The sequence below is a fragment of the Mirounga leonina genome, unplaced genomic scaffold, assembly GCF_011800145.1.
Source record: "Mirounga leonina isolate KUSES-001 unplaced genomic scaffold, KU_Mleo_1.0 Mir_82, whole genome shotgun sequence".
Lineage (NCBI taxonomy): Eukaryota > Metazoa > Chordata > Mammalia > Carnivora > Phocidae > Mirounga > Mirounga leonina.
In genome coordinates this window covers 46989623-47004404 of record NW_023270825.1, presented here as the reverse complement: position 1 = coordinate 47004404, position 14782 = coordinate 46989623, and the positions used below count along the sequence as shown (strand labels likewise).

The 14782-nt window shown below is 38.5% G+C and overlaps 1 protein-coding gene and 1 long non-coding RNA gene across 7 annotated transcripts in view; one reads left to right on the top strand and one right to left on the bottom strand.

The window, feature by feature from the left end:
- The window catches only part of LOC118002031, a 9051-nt gene extending 7293 nt beyond the window's left edge, over positions 1 to 1758 (top strand). For both annotated transcript variants that reach the window (XR_004676924.1, XR_004676923.1), the window contains exon 4: positions 1681 to 1758. This is a non-coding gene — a long non-coding RNA (uncharacterized LOC118002031). The remainder of the gene's footprint in view (positions 1 to 1680) is intronic.
- Positions 1 to 14782, bottom strand: part of TRIM9 (tripartite motif containing 9) — a 109352-nt gene that overhangs the window by 71368 nt on the left and 23202 nt on the right. The window lies entirely within an intron of this gene.

The window sequence follows — 14782 nt, the reverse complement described above, 5'->3', positions numbered from 1 at the left end:
TATCTATCTATCTATCTATCTATCTATCTATCTATCTATCTATCTATCTATCTAGCAAATCTTCCTGTTGAATGTGTCCTATGCAAAAATCATTGGCTTCTTGGTGGAGATACAACAAGACCAATAAGACCCAGACTCTGCCTTCAAGATCCTGGTGATCCAGGAAAGGGCAGGCATGCAAAATGTTAAATGTAAAAAAGTGTTATAGTTCTGTGAGAAGTGTGCGTACAGGGTACCGTGAAGTCAAGAGAAGGAAGTAACTGGTTCCACTTTGAAGTGGGTGTGGGTTAAGAAAGGCTTCAGAGAGGAGGTAAGCTCAATAGTTGTAGCATTCCCCAAACAGGGAACACAGTGAGCAAAGGCATGGAGGTGTAAGACGGCCTGGCTTGGCCAGGAATGGTGAGCAGTTCAGCATGGCTATAGCGGGGCAGTGAGGAGACATGGTCCAGAGATGCCTTGGTGCTTTCTCTGCTTCCCATAGCAAGCACAGCCATCGCTGATGAAGTTGTTGCTAAATTTCTTAAATTAGCAAGCATGGGCATTAATCTTGATTGTATGCTGCTGGCTTTCAGAAAAGGTCTGACCTGTCATCTCATTAGCAGGACAATTTGCCTTGGACCCAGTGATATGCAAGGCAAGCCTGCCTTTAAAATCTATTACAGAATTCTATTTACCCTGAAGTTTTAATCCTTTGATATAGCATCATTAAGATAGCACTCCACCATTTCAAAAAGCCTCAAAGACTGTTGATTTTGGCATAAATGACAAACAAATTAAAAAACAAATTGCTGGGTTGGATTCTGAACCCACAGATTAAAAGTCATCCCATCTTTGTCTTATTTGCATTAACATAGTTTATGTGAGTGCCATCATGGGCCTTTCTTATTCATTCATCGAGATTGAAAAGATGATAGCAGGTCCCATTATGAGTTGCAGTAATGTCAATGCTTCTTGGCAGCTAGAATCTGTGCATGCATTGGAGTCCTGCCCTGCCTAATCCTCCCAGACACATTCACAGCGGTGCTTCCACCGCTGGTCAGAGCCACCTGGGAATGGCCTTCAGAAAGAGTTACTATCAGTTTGTTTCTTCATCCACTCATTCAACACACACACACACACACACACACACACTGAGCACTTACTCTGGGGTGGACGCTGTTTCATGCACTGAACAAAACGAGTTCTTTCCTTTAGTGATAGGTGCCTTGAAGAAAAATAGAGCAGGGTAAGGGGAAAGTGAGGGAGAGAGAAAGAAAGACAGTGTGTGCGTGAGCACACTAGGTAGTGTGGGGTCACTGGGAAACTTTTCTCAAAAGGCACCTTTTAATCAGAAACCTGAATGAAGCAAGAAAGCAAATCATGTGAATATCTGGGAGAAAAACTAATCCAGGCAGATGGAATGAGCTTGATAAGTGTGAGAAGTGGTGAAAAGAGAGTGGCTGGAAGGGGGTAGGGTGTGGTAGGAAAGGGGTTCACTCCGAAGTAAGGCTTTGTAGGTCATATAAGGCTTTGTAGGTAAGAAATTTTGGAAGTAATTGATAAGAAGCCATTGGAGAGATTGATATGATCTGATTTACCAGTTATATAAAAGAGTTATAACCACTTAACCATAGGAAATCTTCCCCCTGGAAGACTATTTTTTCTAAAGTTGGCCATATCTATGTATTTATCTCTTCCTAGATATACTTCGAACAATATGATCCTCCAAGAGAAGGAATCCATGGAGTCTGGAGAGGCTCTTGGAGTATGACAGAGGTGATCTTATGGACCTTCCAAGGCTCATAAAAAAGGGAAAACTTCTGCCTGGTTTCCAATCTCAGTCTCTCTCTCTCCCTCTTGTTCTCTCTCTTCCTCTCCATCTCCCCCCTTCTCTCCTCCCTCCCTCTCTCTTTTCCCTTTTCCTTTCCTCTTTCTTTCCATAGATGCTTACCACTGGAACTCAGCTGCCAGCTTGTAAGGGAGCCTGACCTACCTGGAGAGACCTATGTGGAGATGAACAGAAGCTTTGTGTAAACAGCCAGCACTAACTTGTTAGCCATATGTATGAGTCTCCTTGGGAATGGATTCTCCAACCCTACCCAAATCTTACGATGCCTTTGGCACCAGATAACAACTGACTGCAATCTCAGGAGAGACTCTCAGCCAGAATTATAGGCCACTCCTGATTCCTGACCCACAGAAACTGTGAGAGATAATGAATTGTTTTTAGTTACCAAGTGGTGCCTAAGAGTAAGATCATGTAAAGCTTTGTAGATTATGGTAAGGATCTTGGATTTAATTTTAAGTTTGATGGAAAGTCATTGGAGTATTTTTAGTGAGGAATTGATATGCTCTGATTTACCAGTTTAAAAAAATGATCATAACCAGATAACAAAGGAAACCCTCTTTGTCCCTAAAAATTTTATGTATTTCTTCTCTTTCCTCCTATTTCTTTATTTCTTCTCTTCCATCCTTGTTCTCTCTTTAATGTCTCTCTCTCTAGCTCTATCTCTTCCTTCACTCCTCTTGGCTCCCTGTCCTTCTCTCAGTTATTCTTATCTCAACCCATCCCTCATTGTCCTGCCCAACGCCACTCAGAGGAACATGATGCTCTTAGCCAAACCACCACTGTGGAGAAAAGATCAAAGAGGAATTTGGGTTGGGTGGGGTGGGGGCAGGCAAATCTTGCCTGGCAGGTCTCTGTTGCACATTGGGATTGGAAGATCAGAGATTTTTACACAAAGCACCCAGGAAGAGATGCATTCACTTAATTTGCTAGTGGGGTGTACTTGGCAGAGAAGTATAATGCAAATAGCTAAATCACCCTAAACTTGGATTGTTAGTGAGGTATAAACGTGGGCTCCCTGAAGAAAAAGATGGCAGTCAGACAATCCATACTTAAAGTCTTTTATATCATAGTCACAATGATCCAGCTACTGAATTCTACTAATATCCTTATCTGGCTTGGCATTAAATTAATTCTTACAATATATATTTTTCCAAAATCATTAATATGGTGAAAAAAAGACCTATAAATCCTGTAAAGCAAACTGCCAACTCCCTAACACTTGAAGAGACCCTTGAAAAATCACAAAAGAGCCAAGGTCTGTAAACAAGATTAGAAATTACTTTTTAGTTAATAACAACTCCTCAAAACATTTTTACCCCCTATTGTGTGTCTGCTGGAATTCCTTTTCTCCTGGGAATTAAATGTGATCATCAACAGCCTCATCCTTTAGTATTTTGGCCACTGTTGCTATTAGCAACATTTAATTTGTATTTAATCCCTACAGATTTGATTCTGAAGGGGAAGGAGACAATGATTTGGATTGCCTGAAGCACACCATTGAACTGACATATCATCACTCTTCAATGATATGAGTCCTTGATTTCAAAGTAGGGGTTTTGGTGTAGGCAGAGAGGTTGCCAACATTGCGACACTCAGTTTAGTTGCTGCCACTATGCACTCAGACTCTGTTACATAAGTAGATTTCTTCAGCCCTCATTTTAGACTCCAGATACAGACACTATTGCCTATGAACTCCACCTGTGGAGGGTTAGGGCTGGGCAGGTCACACCACTTTACTGGTGCACCATACAAGCCCCATACCTCATTTCTGACACTGACAGATGGAACATGTCATTTTAGTATCTTTCGAGCAAAAAAAAAAAAGAAAACAAAACTCAGAATCAAGAAAGATCTTGAAAAATGCCTTGTGCAAAGCAGTGCTACTTCATATTTCTGAAATGTTTTATTAATGATAAGATAAGCTTATTTTAGGTACTCTCTTAGTATGTATCAGACTGCTAAGAGTCCTAGGATGAGTCAAGTTAATAAATACTCATCTGCTCCCAAGGTCTTAAGGGTAATCCTCTGCTTCTCTCAGTACTTTCTTTTAAAAAGAGTTGAGTCTTTCTGGAGGGGTATGGGTGTGTGTGTGTGTGTGTGTGTGTGTGTGTGTGATGATGGGGAAGTGATACACAGTGCACACTGACAACAGGAGACGCTTCAATTCAAATGTGGAAAAGTTCATTCAACACTCAGTTTGTAGTGCACACTTCATGCTCTTTGGGAGTGCCTCAGACACACAACTGATCAGAACAGGTATTCTTATGGATGGTAGGGCTTACATTATCATCCAAACATAAAGACTATAAAATGTAAAGGAAATATTTACGGTCAAGGAAGAGTCTATAAGGTTCAGCTATCTTATAATCTTTAACAAAGGAAATTGTCGATTTAATCAGCTACCATCTCTAAAGATAGATGAATGGCCAACCTGAATAATTTTAAAAATTCATTATTTTAAAATTTGGCAACTGAAATCCAGAGATGATCACAGAATTTATTCATCTTTCTCTAGAAATCATTTTTTTTAAAGATTTTATTTATTTATTTGAGAGAGAGAGAATGAGAGAGAGAGAACACCTGAGAGGGGATAGGGTCAGAGGATGAAGCAGACTCCCTGCCGAGCAGGAAGCCCGATGCGAGACTCGATCCAGGGACTCCAGGATCATGACCTGAGCCGAAGGCAGTCGCTTAACCAACTGAGCCACCCAGGCGCCCTCTAGAAATCATTTTGACATCATTCTGAGAGTATGACTTATGACTCACACAGAAGAGAAAGAATTGAATCTTACTTACACTGATTTAGTTTATTACTGTGAAGCTACAGTAAGTTATTTCATTAAGTCTAAATGCCATCAATTGTAAGAAACATCATTATTTTATGTTCTGATAAGAAATAAAAGAATTGCCAATTAAACTAAGAAGCAATATCTTCTTACCACATTGATTGTAAGATGTACCCTGTTCGTAGAGATGATAAAATGTGAAAAATAAGATGTGGTAGGCAGAACAACGGCCCCCAAGTATGTCCACATCTGGATCCCTAGAATGCATGAATATGTTAGGTTACATGGCAAAGGAAATTAAGGTTGCAGATGGATTTAAGGTTGCTAATCAGCAGATGGGGAGATTATCCCGGATCATAATCACAATGTAATCACAAGGGTCCTTAAAATAGAAGATGGGTAGAAATGTCAGAGGGAGCTGTGATTACAGAAGAATGGTTAGAGAGAAGAAATGTTGCTAGCTTTGAAGTTAGAGGAAAGGGCTATGAGTCAGAAATGTGAATGGCCTTTAGAAGCTAGAAAAGGCAAACAAATGGATTTCCCCTATAGCCTTTAGAAAGGAATGCAGCCCTGCTGCCACCTGGACTTCAGCGCAGAGAGACCTGTATCAGACTTCTAACCTAGAGAACTATAAAAGATTATATATTTGTGTGGGTTCAAGCCACTAAGTTTGTATAATTTGTTATAGCAGGGCTAGGAAGCTAATAGAATGTACATCTTAGAATCAATGAATACAATATAACTGGTACAAATTTGAAATTGTAATATTTAACTTTTACTAGATACATAAATTCATGAGAATTCAACTATTATTCATAAATAGTTTTAGACAACCCTGAAAAGCTTAATTATGGTACTCCTCTGCCTTAGGGGATAACTTTCATTGGTATGCATAAATTATATATTAGGATGTATAAATTATAAATTGTATGTTCAAAATCCCACCTCACTACTCAATACTCCTTTCAGGTCTCTGATCTTTTGTTCACTTCTATTTATTGCAGATATGGAAAAGCAAATCTTTACAATGAGGCAAAAATTATGCTTATGCATTCATAGTCCTTGATCCAGCTAAGAAGTTAGAAGATTCCAGAAGTATTAAAACCTCTCTAATTAGAAATTAGTTTTATAGTTAGTGAATCTTTACCATGCAATGGACTGAAAAACATTAATTGGCATTTTTTAGGTTTTAACTATTTAAAAAATATCAAATTCTTTGTTAGCCTTTGGTCCAGCACGTAATACATTAATTCAATACAAATGCATAGTTTGCAACCATCCTACCTAAATCCAAAGCTGAATCTCTAACAATAAAACAATAAACAAACTCATCATGAAATAATTACCAACACCAGACATGCTACACTCTAAATCCTAGATCTCATAATCTCACATATAAAACTTTGACATTAAACAAATGAGTCTAACATTTTTCAGGCAGCTTGGAAATGTCACCTCACATGTGCACAGCAAGCTATCCATCAGAGAGCAAAGCACTCTGAATACAAAACAGACAACCCAGGCAGTTTGTTTGGATCAACAGCTCAGCGAACCATCAAAAAAGGCTATTGCAGTATTTTGCTTTTTTATGCCATTATCCTTCTTTCCAATTTCACAATTCTGGGATCTTAACTGCAACTGGTCCAAGATCTTGATCTTTGTGGCAACCGGTTATTTTCTTTTCATTTCTTTGTTTCCTCTATCACTGCTGTCTTGTCATATGGAATACAATTTGCCCAAGCTTCTCCCTTACCTCCTTCAAATCAAAGGTCAGTGTGTCCTGCTTCTGGGATCAGGAAGCAAATATTTATTAAGGTGAGAGATTCAAGGCAATATCTTGTACCTGTTAACATTCATCTGGCATGGCATGGCTTAGCTTCTGCCTATCAGATAAGAGAATGAATAATGAACCCATCTCGCATTCATTAACACAACCATTCCGGAGCCTTTTACTTTCTGGAGCATTTGGATAGGCAGCATGAGGTGTCAGACATATTCTATCCACCTCACTACTGATGCCATACTCTAAAAACCCCATCACCCTTTGGTAGAAATTGCTGCTCACACTTTCAATGGGAAGCAAATTACTTGGGTGGCCATGGCAGCAATTACTTAGCTAATGAATTGTTCTAATACTGCCTAATTATCAGGAGTGTTTCTCTTTTTACAGAATTAAAATGTTTCTGTCTTCGAAAATAACCCAAAGAAATTTACAAATGTTTACAAATTAAATATTCCTTTAGTTATCTTCAGTGATGATGATTATAATGAAAGTCATACTATTTCCTCTTATGGATGAAAGGATTTGTTTTCTTGAAGTCATCACAATTGATATTATTAAAAAGAGCTTCCCTTTTACAGTAATACTGTATCTGCTAAAATAAAACACTCAATTTAAAAGACCGCTTTGTTATTTTTGAAAAATTTTCTTAGATTTTTTTTCACCTTTAAAATCTGCCTATCTACTGTTTGACACACTAAAAATATGACATCCACAGGCAGAGTAGCATTGTACATTGGCAGTTTTCAGAAGGTAAGAAAATCATGTTTTATTTTTGTTATAAAATCAAAATCATGATCTTTTAATCTGATTTATTCATCTTTCTTCTAGTAATGTACTCTATTTACTTAAAAAATAGGCCAAGCTTTCAAAATCTATAAGTTAAAAAATTCTTTTGAGACTAAAACATTTGTATAAGACTAAACCTTCTCTCTGGAATTGAAGTAAGGAAGAAGAGGTCAGTGGAAATGATGCCTGAGGAGCCAAGTTGATACCCAAGTTCATCCACTAAGGACCACTTAAAGATAAGTTACTCAAAGGAGAGAACTTTGGGCTCTGATGCCAAGCCGATTTACTATGATTTTAAATTAAATTCTAACAACCTTGTTTATTTACTTTCTAAGTGTACAACTTATTGAAGGTAACACTTCTATAAAAAGATTACAGAAGAGGCAACAGCTGAGAGTCTGTCAGTAAAGAGACTGAAAAACAAGTGAAAATTAAAAAAAAAAAAAGCCTCTGGTAATCCAGGGACCTTGGCTAGCACAGTAGCCTGAGAATGTCCCAGCCTTACAGCACAACATGGTCATGCACTGGAACTCGGAGCTCAAACCAGAGTCTAGTCTAGACATAACTACTTAATACCTGAGTACTCCTGAGTGAATATGCAGGGGCTGGGAGCCTGGCACCCGCAGAAAGGAAAGAGTTATTTCTGCCTTGCCTACTCCTTCAACGTTACTGGTTGGGAAGACCAACTGAGATCATATATGTATTAGTTAGGTTATCGATTCAGCTTCGTGTAAATCCTCTCTACCAGAATAAAGACTGCATTTCTTAGCCTCTCTTGCTGCTGAGTGTGGTCCTAGAAAAACTCTGGCCACTTGATGTGAGGGGAAGGCATCCTCCAGAACGTGCCCTCCTTTTGCCTTTTCCCATTGCGGTGGTGAGAATGAAGGTAGGGTGGTGAGCCAACCTGAGACACAAGGAGGATGGCAACAAGACCAAAGGCACCTGCATTCCCAATGACTGCTTCAGCAGAACAGATACACTCAGCTCAGACTCTTACCTGAAAGAAAGAAATTTCTATCTTGTGGAAGCCACTTCAAGTCAGCTGCATGTGGTGTGTCTTTCTCACACCAAGTCAGAATGACAAATGTCCTGAGGATTTTGGATGGGATTTGTTATAAGATGCTTGAAGAATAAGAAAAATATTGCTGATTCAGAAGCTGAAATAGGTTATATTCTTAGCTCTCCACATATAAGGAAGAATTCTCTTGGGATCATTTGCATTTTTCTTCAGAGACTGTAGTAATACACAAGGATTCAGGAACCCTTGGGCTGACTACACAGTTCTCCATGTTCTCTAGGGCAGGTCAGAATATGTCTGTAAAGAAAGAACTGATGAATTGGAGGCTTAGTTGGCCAGGCCTAGGACCAGCCTAATATCAGCACAAATCCCTGCCTCCTCCCCATGGTGGTTCTTGGGAAATCAACTCTTTCCTCCAAGGAGAAAAACAGTGGAACATAGAAGATCAGAGAGCAGAGGAAGGGCAGATTTTTCATTTTCCCTAAACACCACTTCTACAACTTTGCCTCATGTTACCATGGTTACCACAGGACTTTGGAATTAATTTCTACAGAAACAGCCATTGTGGCATAGCAGAGCATAGCAATTACCCAGGTGCCCTCATTATTAATAGAAAATACAGGCTATCTGTTAAAAATACACACGACATATTTTTCTTTTCTTTTTTTTAAAGATGTATTTATTTATCCCAGAGAGAGAGACAGAGAGAGAGAGAGAAAGAGAGAGACAGACAAAGCATGAGGAGGGGGAGAGGAAGAGGGAAAGAATCAAGCCAACTCCCTGCTGAGCATGGAGCCTGCAAGTGGGCTGAGATCCTGACCCATGAGATCATGACCTGAACCAAAACCAAGAGTCAGATACTTAACCAACTGAGCCACCCAGGTACCCCACATGATATATTTTTCAACATTTACTTTTAATTTTGTTCACCAATATTCAAATTGGAGGCATAGAATTGGGGGCACAATGAACAGAATGGGAAAAAAATACAGCCCTATTCCTTTACTATGGCTTTGAATATCTAAACCTTCAATGTAGCTTCTGTAGAATATCGGTTACTGGCAAAGCCATAAAACCAGGTTCCAAATAACACAGTAAGTGGAAAATATGAAATAAATTTTGTAAAAGAAATGTTTTATCATAACTTGAAGATTTTTATAGGCCTTTCATTCAAAAAGAATTCCATCAAAGCAGAATACACAGAAGAATCACCTCCTCCTGCCTAGAACACATCAGAATTTGTGATGGGTTTTCTACCTTTCTGTTTCTTCATTCTATAAGTCAAACTGCACTTGTGAAGACAATATTTCAGAAACATTTTCATCATATTATTTATCTATCAAGAATCTAAATACTATTATTTTGTTTGGTCAATTCTCACTCCCTTAGACTACCCTATATTGGCCCATCTTCCTGTTACTATCTAGTTGACCTCTTTACCCCCTCAGTACTCTGAGGTCAACATCAGAGCATTCTCTGCATATATCATACTTTTTCTATTTTTATAGAACCATACAGTATGTGTTCTTTTGTGTCAACTGCTTTTACTCAACATAAAGTTTTTGAGATTCATTCATATGTACCACGAGTTCATCCCTTTGTATTGCTGAGTAGCATTCCATTATGTAGATTTTCCACAATTTGTCTATCCATGGTCCTATTTATAGATATTTGAGTTGTTTACAGTTTTAAGCTATTAGGAGTATGACTACCATGAACATTCTTGTACAAGCCTTTTGCGGACATATGTTTCTCTGGGGTAATTACCTAAGAGTAGTACTGTTGATTCATAGCATAGATAAATGGTTAACTTTACAAGAAATTAGCCAGTTTTCCAAAAGTCAAGTTATTCTTCTACCAGCAGTGGATGAAAGTTCTAGTTGCTTCATAATGTTGCTAATATTTGGTATTGTTAGTCTTTTAATAAAAAATTATATAAATATGACAGAAAATTTAATGTATAATATAAAATGGTATCTTACTGTGGTTTTAATTCACACTTACTTGAATGATTAATGATGTTGAACACCTTTTTGTGAGCTTGCCATTCCTATTTCTTTTGTAAAGTGTCTGCTCAACTATTATCATTTTTATTTGAGTATAGTTGACACACAATGTTACACTAGTTTCTGGTGTACAGCTTAGTGATTTAATAAGCTTGTACATTATGCTGTGTTCACCACAAGTGTACCTAACATCTGTCCCATTACAACGCTTTTACAATGTTGTTGGCTGTATTCATTATGCCGTGCCTTTTATTACTGTGACTTATTCCTTCCATAACTGGAAATCTATATCTCCCTCAAGTCTTGTCATTTTTAAATTGGATTGTTTGTTTTTTATTACAGTAATATATATGCCAGATTCAAGTTCTTTGACACACATTTTATTTTTTCCTAGTCTGTGTCTTGGTGCCTTTTGATTTGTAAGAATTTCAAAATTTTGATGAAGTTAATTTATATATTTTTTTCCTTTATGGTTAACACTTTTTGTGTCCTCTCTAAGAAATTTTTGCTCTTTCCAAACTGACTATACATTCTCCTATGTCTTTTAGCAGCTTTACGATTCTAATGTATACTGTTAGGTCTATGATTCAATTCAAATTATTATTTGTATATAGATTGATATAAGACTTTAGGTTTGCATTGTTTTTATCTATCTATCTATCTATCTATCTATCTATCTATCTATCTATCTATCTATCATCTATCTATCTAATTTATTTTTGCATACAGTAGCCAGTTGTTTTAGCATCATTTATCCTACTTAGGCTTCTGTTAGTCTTTTTGGATCCATGGGTTGAAACAACTCTTCAAATTTGGGAAATTCACAGGCATTATCTCTCCAAATATTTCTTCTGTTGCATTCCCCTTCTCCACTATTCTGGGGCTTGGCAATATGTATGTTAGGTCATATAATATTATTCCACAAATTTCAGACCCTCTGTTTTGGATTTTCGTGTGTTTGTTTGCTTTCCCTTATTTTTCCTCTTAGTGTTATAGTTCAGATGATTACTTCTTCGGGTTCACTGGTTCTTCTACTGTCTAGTCTGTTATTAAGTCCAGTTAATAAATCCTTCACTTACGATAATAGTACTTTCCATTTCCAATATTTATATATATTTTTTTATGATTTCCCTCTCTCTGCTGAAATTACTCATCTGTTTGTGTATGTTATCCAACTTTTCTACTAAATCTTGTAATATGCTTATCATACTTATTTTGAAATCCCTGATGATGTTAGTATCTGTGCCATCTTTGTGTCTGCTATGTTGACTGCTTCCTGTCTTGACCGTGGTCATGTTTTCTTGATTCTTCATATGTCTCAATTTTTGTTTGTATGCCAGCAATTGCATTAAAAAAAACAAAACCAATAGAATTGCCAGCTTTGCTAATTGTGGAATAGCTTTTATTGAAATAACCCTTGTACAAGTATCAGTTATAAACCACAGGAAAAATGTGTATTTAAAAAGTATTTGAGGGGCAGCTGGGTAGCTCAGTCAGTTGAGTGTCCAACTCTGGATTTCGGCTCAGGTCATGATGTCAGTGTCCTGAAATTGAGCCCTGCATCAGGCTCCGTGCTCAGCACAGAGGATGCTTGATATTCTCCTTCTCCCTCTGCCCCTTCTCCTGCTTGTGCGCGCGTGCGCAAGCGTGCACACGCATACACACACACACACACTCTAAATAAATAAAATCTTAAAAAAAAAAAAAGAAAAAAACGTATTTGAAGGCATTGGAGAGCATCCAAAACTAGGCACAAACCATTCCTTATTCACTGCCTCTTTCCAATTGCTCTCCATCTCATTTTACTATTTTATTCTTAGCACCTGCCCTTATCTGAAAATATATTATTTATTTGAGTTTGTGTTATGTCTCTTTCTTCCAACAGAATGTAAGCCTCATGACAGCAGAGATACTCTTATTTATTGCTGTCTCCCCAATTCCTAAAAGTTACTGACAATGGTAGGTGTTCAATACTTGCTGAGTAAATGAGTTGAAGTTTAAGTGATAATCAAAATTTATTGTACATCAAAATCACCTAGAGGGCTTGTTAAAATACAGTTTGCTGGGCCCCACTTCCAGAATTTCTGAAGCATAAGTCTGGAGTGACACCCAAGAATTTGCATTTTTAACAAGTTCCCAGCAGATGGTCTAAAGACCCCATCTTGAGAGCTGGACTAGTATTTACTGAGGGTCAGCTATTTTTTTAGCACTATGCTAGGATCATGAGGATTAAGAAGAAGTAAACACAGGGTTCTGACCCCCAATAAGCACAACTCTAGTTAAAAAAAATAAAGAGAGTTTAAGGGCGCCTGGGTGGATCAGTCAGTTAAGCATCCAACTCTTGATCTCAGCTCAGGTCTTGATCTCAGGTCGTGAGTTCAAGCCCTGCATTGGGCTCCACACTGGATGTGGAGCCTACTTAAAAAAATAAATAAGGAGAGTTTATGTGTATATGTGTGTGTGTACATGCATGTATGCGCACATACACATAAAATAAAGTCAATATATGTGAGATGTCAAATAGGCAGCATAAGTGGTAAGATTAATAAGATCTCACAAGAGGAAGGTACAATAAGAATAAATACCATGTGACATTTATTAAGAGCTTCCTGTGCGCCTATAATAGGCTTATAGTATTTTACATGGAAAATATTAGTTAAGTCTCATAACAACCTGGTATGTATTATGTTTAATTCCCATTTTACAGATGACAAAAATGAGACTCAGAAAGGTTAATGAACTTCTTGAGAATTTTAACCCTAGTTTGCATATCTCAAAACCCAAGCACTTAGCCAGTCACTGTTCTACCACCACGGGTGGGTTGTGAGTTGAGAGGGATAGAAAGGATGGGAAGTTGGGTAGAATTAGAAGAGGAGGAATTAGAAGAAGCTAGCCCAGGGGCTCCTGAGTGGCTCAGTCGGTTAAGCGTCTGCCTTCAGCTCAGGTCACGATCCTAGGGCCCTGGGATTGAGCCCCGCATTGGGCTCACTGCTCAGCGGAGAGCCTGCTTCTCCCTCTCCCTTTGCCTGCCACTCTGACTACTTGTGCTCTCTCTCTATCTCTCTGTCAAATAAATAAATAAAATAAAAAGAAGAAGAAGCTAGCTTGTGATGGAGCCAAGGCTTAGTCCAGGGTTCCTGGCATTCTAGAACCCCTGTTGATTCTATTGCCATATTTCCATGCCTTTTCTGATAAGCTCTTACAGGAGTTGTTGGGTGCTTAGCAATGATTTCTGTTAAAAGAAGCACTGTTTAACATTTTCGATGAGGGCTGGAATGGTATGAAGTTAACAACATGATAAATTAAAAAAAACCAGTGTTTTGGAATATTAATTAGGAGTGATGGTCTGATGGAATATAGAAAGGGTGGACTAGGGTATTGTGCCCCATTAGGAGACTATTTCAGTAGTCTAGATGGGAGGACATAGGGGATTGAGGTAAGGATTTTTGTAATAAAGGGAGAGTTGAATGTAAGAACTGCTAGGTTTAGAAATGGAATCCATATGAGAAAGGGAGATATCCAAGTATTTGGAAGATTTAGGCCTGGATAATCAGGAAAGTGGCAGTCTCAGGAACAAAAAAAGTTGAGTCAGAAGTGCCTTTATAGGGCGCCTGGGTGGCTCAGATGGTTAAGCGTCTGCCTTCGGCTCCGGTCATGATCCCAGGGTCCTGGGATCGAGTCCCACATCGGGCTCTCTGCTCCTTGGGAGCCTGCTTCTCCCTCTGCCTCTCTCTCTCTGTCTCTCATGAATAAATAAATAAAAAATCTTAAAAAAAAAAAAAAAGAAGTGCCTTTATATGGTCCATCTGTCTCAGTCTAGACCAGTGGTTCTCAGCTGGGGGTGATTTTGGCTCCTATGGGCCTACTTGGCAATATCTGGAGGCATTTTTGGTTGTCACAGCTTGGGGGTAGGTGGTGAGACAGATACACTATTGGCATCTAGACAGCGGAGGTCAGGGATGCTGTCAAAGTCCTACAAAGCATAGGACATCCACCTTCCGACAGAGTTACCCAGCCCAAAATGTCAATAGTGCTGAGATTGAGAAACTCTGCTCCAGACTACAGGGACGCATTTGTAAACCTGAGGCCCTCAGGCAAGTCAGACAAGATAAGGAGATGTGTTTAGTTTGTTCTATGGTGCTGTTGTTTTTAATTTAAATCAACATCTAAAACCAGGAGTGTTCACATTAAAATGATCCAGATGGCAGGCTTCTCTTGGAAGATGTGCCAACTCTGGCTCCCAATTTTTCCTGGATGATATCTGACTGTAACTGACTGCGCCTTCCTCGGTTTGCCAGCCTCATGACTCCCATTTTCTCTCTTACCATGGAGACCAAACTCAGACACCATTTGTCTTTGTGTTTCCTACTATTATTTTCCTCATGGTGCAATGATGCAATCGATCCTTATTATTCGCAGATTCCACATTGGTACATTTGCCTACTTCCTAAAATTCATTTGTAACCTGAAAATCAATACTCACAATACTTTCATGGTCATTCATGTACAGAGCAGTGAAAAAATCTGAGTGGTCCAATGCACACATCCTACCTGAGGTAGATGCCCTGCCTTCTT